We start from the raw sequence: 7,689 nt of genomic DNA, 5'->3' as shown, positions 1-7,689 counted from the left end.
GTCCTAATTTTAGTGAGTTTAGGGAATATTCCCAATTAAATAAGTCTTTTATCTTCTTCAAGTCCAATAGTCATGTCATCTTGAAGGCCAAGCTGATACCACATATTCAACGATATTATATCTCAGTCAAATTTGTGGCCTCAACAAGATGATGTTACATATTCAAACGTTGTAGAACTCCTAGTCAAATTAAACACTAATTAAAAGTCGTCAGTATCCCAAATAACATGTTGTCGCCGATTAAATGCAACCTTGTTACGTAAAGTTTGTGATATTTTTGATAACTTACACGAGTCAATCAAAATCAGACAAGATAATTCATCTACATTTGGATTGCCTAGCTATCCTCTTCAACTATAAATAAAGGGGCTACATAACTCTTTGAGGTCATCCAGAAGTGGAGAGAAACTGCTAAAAAAGAAATAGGGATTTTCGACCAAAAATTTCAATCAAATGTGATTGAAAAAGCCAATGTTTCGACCAAATTTTAGACAACACGTGCAAGTCGCTAATACATAGGTCGAAATTCGTTTTCGACCTCATGTGTTTGAAAACAAATTTTTACCTAAATTAATTAATTAAACTTCTCGACTATATGTGGTCAAAAACTTTATTTTTTGTTTAAATGATATTTAATGTTTTTGACCACAGTTGGTCGAAAACAATATTTATCTTTAAATATTAATTAAATATTTCGACCCCGGGTGGTCAAAATATGGAACCATTTAAATATAAAAGGAAATTTATTTACACAATTTCGACCACATGTGATTGCAATTTAGCAATATTGTCGCCATATTTCGACCATATGTGGTCGAAATTGGAAATTCTGCCCAGAATTTCCGCTGAAATCTGGTAAGATTATTGCTAAATTTTGACCATATTTGTATTTTCTTGGTACAATTTCAACCTCATGTGGTCGAAAATTAGCAATATCTGGGCTCATTTTCGACCTCATGTGGTAAAAAATCTGGATTATTTTTTTCCAGCATTTGGCTTTTAGCAGCCCACCTGCCAATTTGCAAACAACCAAATCAACATTAATATACAACCATCCAATTCATCAACAATGCAACATAACAACCATAAACTGCGTTCAAACACTTAAACATTCTACATTCTAACACTTATAAACAATCAAATTCAACCTCAAAGTACTTCAAATTATAAAACCATTAATTACATTCTACAACCAAATTCACCTTCAAAGTACTTCTAATTCGAATTAAAACTACATTCAAACCCTTAAACATCAATATACATATCAGAATTAGAATCCAAAATTACACGAATCAAAAGGTCAACGTTGGGTGTTAGAGACATGATCTGTATCCTCCCCACTAGACTTATCGACAAGAGCATGATTTATATTAGCTCGATACCTACGTCGTCTACCTTGGGAAGGTCGGGGGAAGGGGGGGGGGGGGGGGTTGGGGGGCTGTGAGCTACTAGCATCCCCGAGACACGGGAGAATCGAAAACGCCCGCGAATTGAGTAAGCTGTCTATTTGGGCCTGCATACCTAACATCCTGGCCTCCGAGGCATTAAGTGTGCTTGTTAGCTAAGCAGCTTGCTGCTTCATACTCCTTAGGATCCACTGCCCCATCATCAGTAGCACTTATGCCTTCAAGGGTCGACGGGTATTGATGAAAGACTCGATTAGCCATCCCATAAACTGTCTCATGCCTTGTTGGGGGAGCAACCTTTTCCATCCACTACGTTGCACCTCGTTTTTCACATATGTTAAAATTCCGTCTTAAGTCATTTTTCGTAAGCTTGTTTTAGGAGTCATTTTGGAAGTTGTGTATGAGGCCTATGGGTGCATCTTATAGTTACATAAGTTTTTAAACATGTTTGGAAAAGAGTATGAAGGTTATGTGTCAAACGAATCGGAAAGAATACGTTTCGTCGGAAAAATTGGACCAAGCTAGTTCCACGGCCACTACCACGGGCCATGAAAGTGGTGTTGAGCCACCGTGGAATGGTGGCAGTGGGGTGGAGTCACTGGAATGGTTTCACGGCCCGTGGAATAATTCAGGGTCCGTGAAAGTGAACTGTGAAATTGAGGCGGTGAAAATTTCCCCTTTTTTTTTTTATAAATTAATTGGCACGACTTGGGGATTTTTTGTTTCACCAAAATAGATCCCTAGTGACCCTCTAAGCTCTCTCAATCATCCCAAATCATCCCAAACCATCACAAGAGTAGATCAAGCCCTAAAATCCTCAACTAGTTCATAGAAGGATGTTTTTGTTTATACTTGAAGTTGTGGTGACTAAGTCTTGAAGCAAGTTGTGTGTGGATAAAGTTCTTCAAGTATAAGGTATTTTCTTCATCTTATCCTTATGTTAAGTTGATTTGGAGGCTTAGCAAGTCTTAAAAATGAAGAGCATCATGGTAGTGAGATCATAAGGTGTTGTGTTGAAGTTATTGGCTGTGGATTAGCTTTGAAAGTAAGTTTTGGACTGATTTGAGTCTATTTTGAATGTAATCTTTTGAATATGGTATTTTTGATGTTGTTATTGATGTTTTGGGAGTTGTTTTGGAGTTTGGTGGAAGTAGGTAATATAGGGGAAATACTATCCAAATTCCGTTAGCTCACCTATTAATTTAGTTTGACCTTATGATTGTTTCAACGACTTAACCTTAGTGCGAAACATCTTGAATGTATATTTGCAAGCTCGGAAAGATAGACGTTGAGTGGTTAAATAGACGATGAGGTATGTTAAGGCTGTCCCTTTCTTTCTTATGGCATGATCTTATTGATACAAACATATACGAATGATACCCATCATGATTCCACTCTTAGGAATATTAGAAGCTTATATTCTTGATCCTCTTATGATATTATTGATTTTTGTCTCATGATTATTGATCTTGTCTCACGGATTATTGATCTTGTTTATGGTTGTTGATCTCATCTTATGGTTATTGATCCTTCAAGGTGAGATATGTCGATGATGATAGTTACATAATGGTAATCGGAGGTATACCAACCTTACGTCACTCCGAACGTTTCTTTGAGCTCTCATATATATATATATATATATATATATATATATATATATATATATATATATATATATATATATTATGACACCGAGTCGCGCTATAGTCAGCTGGGTACGGCACCTGCAGTTAGGTACTGTAACACTGAGCCTATTATGGCTGGGTACGATAACACTGAGCCTTATTATGGCCGAGTACAATGCTATGATGATAGGACTTATATGTATGAAAATATTTTTTTAAAAAAGGAAAGCATGCATGTCATCCACCTTGAGAGGCATTCAGATATACCGGTTGTTCTCTCTTACCTCATGTTGCCTTCATATCTTTATTATGTTATTCTTCATGCTTTACATACTCAGTACATTATTCATACTGGCGTCCTTTTGTTTGTGGACGCTGTGTTTATGCCCGTAGGTAGACAGGGAGACGGTTCAGACCCTTAGGCTGCCTTTTTAGCGCTTGTACTGGAGCACTCCACTCGTTCCGGAGTTGCAGTCTAGCTTGGTATGATTCTTTTGTGTACATATGGGTATGGCAGGGTCCTATTCCATCCTTATTATGTTTTGCTTTCTAGTAGAGGCTCGTAGACAGATATGCACAGTTAGATGTTCTATGACCTTCTCAGTCTATATTTTATTGTATCATTATTTTGGATAGCCTTGTTGGCTTGTACATTGTGGTTCAGTACGGTTACACATGTATATATATCTTTTGTGCTTGTGTCTCTCTTAGCTTATGATATCTATTAGCTAGCATCATGGCCCACTTAGATATGATTACGTAATGCATGTATGTCTTGTGGTGCTCGGTAGGTTAGATCGGGGCGCCCCGTCATAGCCCTCCGGTTAGGTCGTGACACACTGCTACTCTATTACCTCTACGGTTATCGGCGTACCGGTTCGCTGAGTAGCACGAAACTCCCCAAAGTGTTGTTGAAATTCTTTCTGAAGTTGAAGGATTCAATGTTAATAGCTAAAATTAGTACCAAAAAGTAGTTATTATTGTTAATTAGTGACTTACATAGGTTTGCTCAACCCTTCGCTCAATCCATCGGTCTGTACCATCGGCGTTCTTCGTCTTCTTCGTGTGAGTAATCTTGAAGATCTCATCTTGAGGTTTTACCTGACCTCTCTGGAGCTCCTGCAAACAAATCAATAATACACACAAGTCAATAATAGGCATTGCACCACGTATCAAGCAAGTCATCATGTTCTTTTCACTTTTCAGGGGTAGATCTGACCCCAACTATCAACAGATGGAAAACCTAGACCATTTAGTAAAGTTTAAGGACAAATTTGAAATGTTATAAACAATAACAACATGATGACGTGGAGGCCGAAAAGAACTATCTCATTGACTTAAACCACTGAGTCTGTCATGCAAGTAAATTGAAACTTCTCCAGGTCCACAATGATAGTATTTCATAGTCGCCCTGTTTCAATTTATGTGAACCCATTTGACTCGGCACGACATTTAAGAAAGAGTGAAGACTTTTGAAACTTGTGATTCAAAATAAGTCTTGAATATTTGTGTGACTGTAAATCATTTCATAAAGTGAATTTGTTTCCAAATTAGAAAAGAGGTTATTCATTTTAGCACAGACTAAAAAGGAATAGGTTCACATAAATTGAAACAGAGGGAGTATATGTTTGTTGTAATATACTAAATGAAACAGTAGTAGTTAGGTTAGGTTAAGTTTTTTAATATTAATTTAAACCAATCCGAATTTTAGTTCAACGTATGGTCATTAGCTCTTAAAATGAAGCTAAGAAACTTTGTAATTTTAGCAAAAGCTACAAAAAGGTTTGAAATATCCTAATTTGGATATTTTTATGAATTCTAATTATATGCCTGCTTTATACATATTTAGGAGAAATTTAATAATAAAAGAACACAGAAAGAACAATCATTTGGAAATGTAACCTATGACTTATGAGTGTGGTTTGTTTCTTTTTCTCCACTTTTGTGAATCTCTTTTTTTGGTTCATTTAACCTGCCCATTACCTTTCTCCTCTTCTTTCTTCCTCACTTCCTTCATTTAACTTTTATTCTCGTTAAGCAATGATGTGCAGCCGTGCAGGTACTATCACAGTATCATTTAACCTGCCCATTACCATTTTTGAGTTTCTCTCTTTTTCTGCTTAATTAGTTACAATTGCCATAATAGAGTGTTATTGTTATGCACTTGGTCTTGAAAATTGTATTTTGAGAAAGGCTATCTAGGAACTAAATCATTTAGTGCTAGCAAATCTTAATTGAAGTAAACGGCATCTCTTATGAGTATCTGTCTCCTACCTGATACTTCCGTCTCAGAAATAGTGGAAAAGTCACTAGTTAGTGTCCCTCAGATGTGACTTCTTATTAGTAAGACCAAATACTATGAATGTAACCTAGCTAGTAAATCATCCTCAATATTACAACATTATCCTCTTCTCTGACTTTTGTGACTATAAATCTGTATAAAAATGAAAAGTTTTGTTATCTTTGAGGTCGACTACAAACTAATGCCAATTACTGAAAGCTCAGAAATGCATAACTCAAACCAAAGAATCTCTTTAAATCAGTAGAGGGATATAATAGAATGATAGTAATGATGCCATATTTATGACCATTTCATCACTTACATTCATATAAGTGTAAATCATTTATACTTCCTCTCGAACAAGAATAAAGGTGAATGGAATGATAACTAAGTAGTAGAGAAACTAACTAAGCAGTGCTATAATTACTACCACTATCGTTTTATTCCTTAGATTTGCCATACAAAGGCAAGAAACAATTCAACAAAGGAAGGATTGTGGTTACAGGTGATGATTTAGAGTTCCTGCACTAACATACATCAGATATTGAAGGAATTGATCTCGGAGATTTATGCGGAATAATACATACCTTCTTCTCTAGGATCAATATTTGTTACCACCACCAATTGCCAAACGATTTCTTACAAGATCACTTGTGGACTCTTGTAACCTATCCACTACAACTACACTTTTAGTCTAAAGGAATTTTTTCAGCTCAAATGTGATGGTTTAGAATGACCACAAATCCTTCTCTTTTAAAGTAGAACCAAATGACAAGTAACTCTTATTTCATAAAGAGTTCCATACTTAACTTCCACTTTATGGTAGATAACATACCTCTTATCTTAACTAGAGAGTTACATGTTAGTTCATTCATGAACTTCTTTCATGAACTTGTAACTTATGTATCGTCCATTATGGGTGTACATTTGTTCTAACATCTCTCACTCACATATGATGGGATGAATCACATATAGCCTTTTAAAAATAAACTTCATTTTGGATTTTCACATAGAATGTGTTGTTGTGACCGCTTGGACACTAATTTTGGGAGCTCTTAAACTAGAAATCCTTTTCGGGATCAGTATAAGAGTCTACTACCCTTTTATCTCTTATGATATCATATCATGTTATATAAAGTGTCTCAGATGCCCTAGACATTTCTATATACATACGGCTTCTTTAACCCTCGTGTTGTTCTCAATTCAAATATGTCTTTTGTCCACACTTATGATGTAACGACCCGTTTTGTCGTTATAGTCTTTTCGACATTTTCGCCGTTCTCGAGCATTGATTAACTCGAGGGGACCGTTGACACGCTTCCTGAGGTGTCTAGACCGGATTCTGGTAACTTTTGTGAAATATAGGCTTAAAGTGAAAAAGGGTTGACCCAAAGTTGACTTTTGGATAAACGAACCTTTTTCAGAATTCTGTCGATTCCGAGAGGTTTGGATGGTCGTTTAGAACTTGTGTTTGTATTTGGTTCGGTTCCCAATACACTCGGATGCCTTTTGGGACTTGGATTGGGAAATTGGAATCAAGGATTCGGGGGTTGACTCGGTCAACGAGACCTCTGTTGGAAATTCCAAGGCAACGAGCGCATTCGTAGCGCGTTTTTATGTAAGCCTATGTGTTTGGTATGTGAGCAGATAGCCTCGGGGCTTAGTCGAAAAATCGGATCGAAAGGTGAAACTTGGGTTAAGATTCTAGTGTCTGGTACCTGCTTTGGTGGCACCAGCACTGCGGCAGGGGTACCGCTGGAGCGGTAGCCCTGCCGCCGAAGCGGTGAAGAGGATTTTGCCTCGACCGCTGAAGCAGTAGCGCTGGGGCGGTCCCAGTGCCGCTGAAGCGGGTGACGGGCAGTTTTGTAAAGTCAATGAAGTGTTAAAAACCCTTAGACCCTCATTATTCCCCATTTCGAAACTAGAGCTTTGGAGAACAGTTCTTGGAGACATCTTAGAGATATTCTTGGAGGTAAACCTTGCTTATTCCTTCACTCTTCCTTTAATCATAATCATCTTAGATTTTCCCCTTCCCTCTAAATAAACCCATAGTGATGGAATTGAAGGAGGGTTTGAAGAACATTGTCCCTCGGCTTATTAATGATATATTGATGATATTTATGATAGATTTTGATGAATCTAAGCTTATTAATCACATATCTTCCAATGCTACTGTTGAATTTCAGAATTAAAGAGTTAGGGTTTATACCCAAATTGGGGATTTTTGCTTGAAATCAAAATCAGGCTAATCCTTGAGTTAAATCAACAATTAATGGTTGGGTTATGATCACCTAGTGCTTAATTTGATATTTTGCTTCCGAATTTCGCGTTTTGCCTTTGTGGGCCCGTTTCCCCAATTTCTAGGATTAGAATTGAC

Source organism: Lycium barbarum, chromosome 11 (genome assembly GCF_019175385.1).
Source record: "Lycium barbarum isolate Lr01 chromosome 11, ASM1917538v2, whole genome shotgun sequence".
NCBI lineage: Eukaryota > Viridiplantae > Streptophyta > Magnoliopsida > Solanales > Solanaceae > Lycium > Lycium barbarum.
This window is presented reverse-complemented; position numbering follows the sequence as displayed.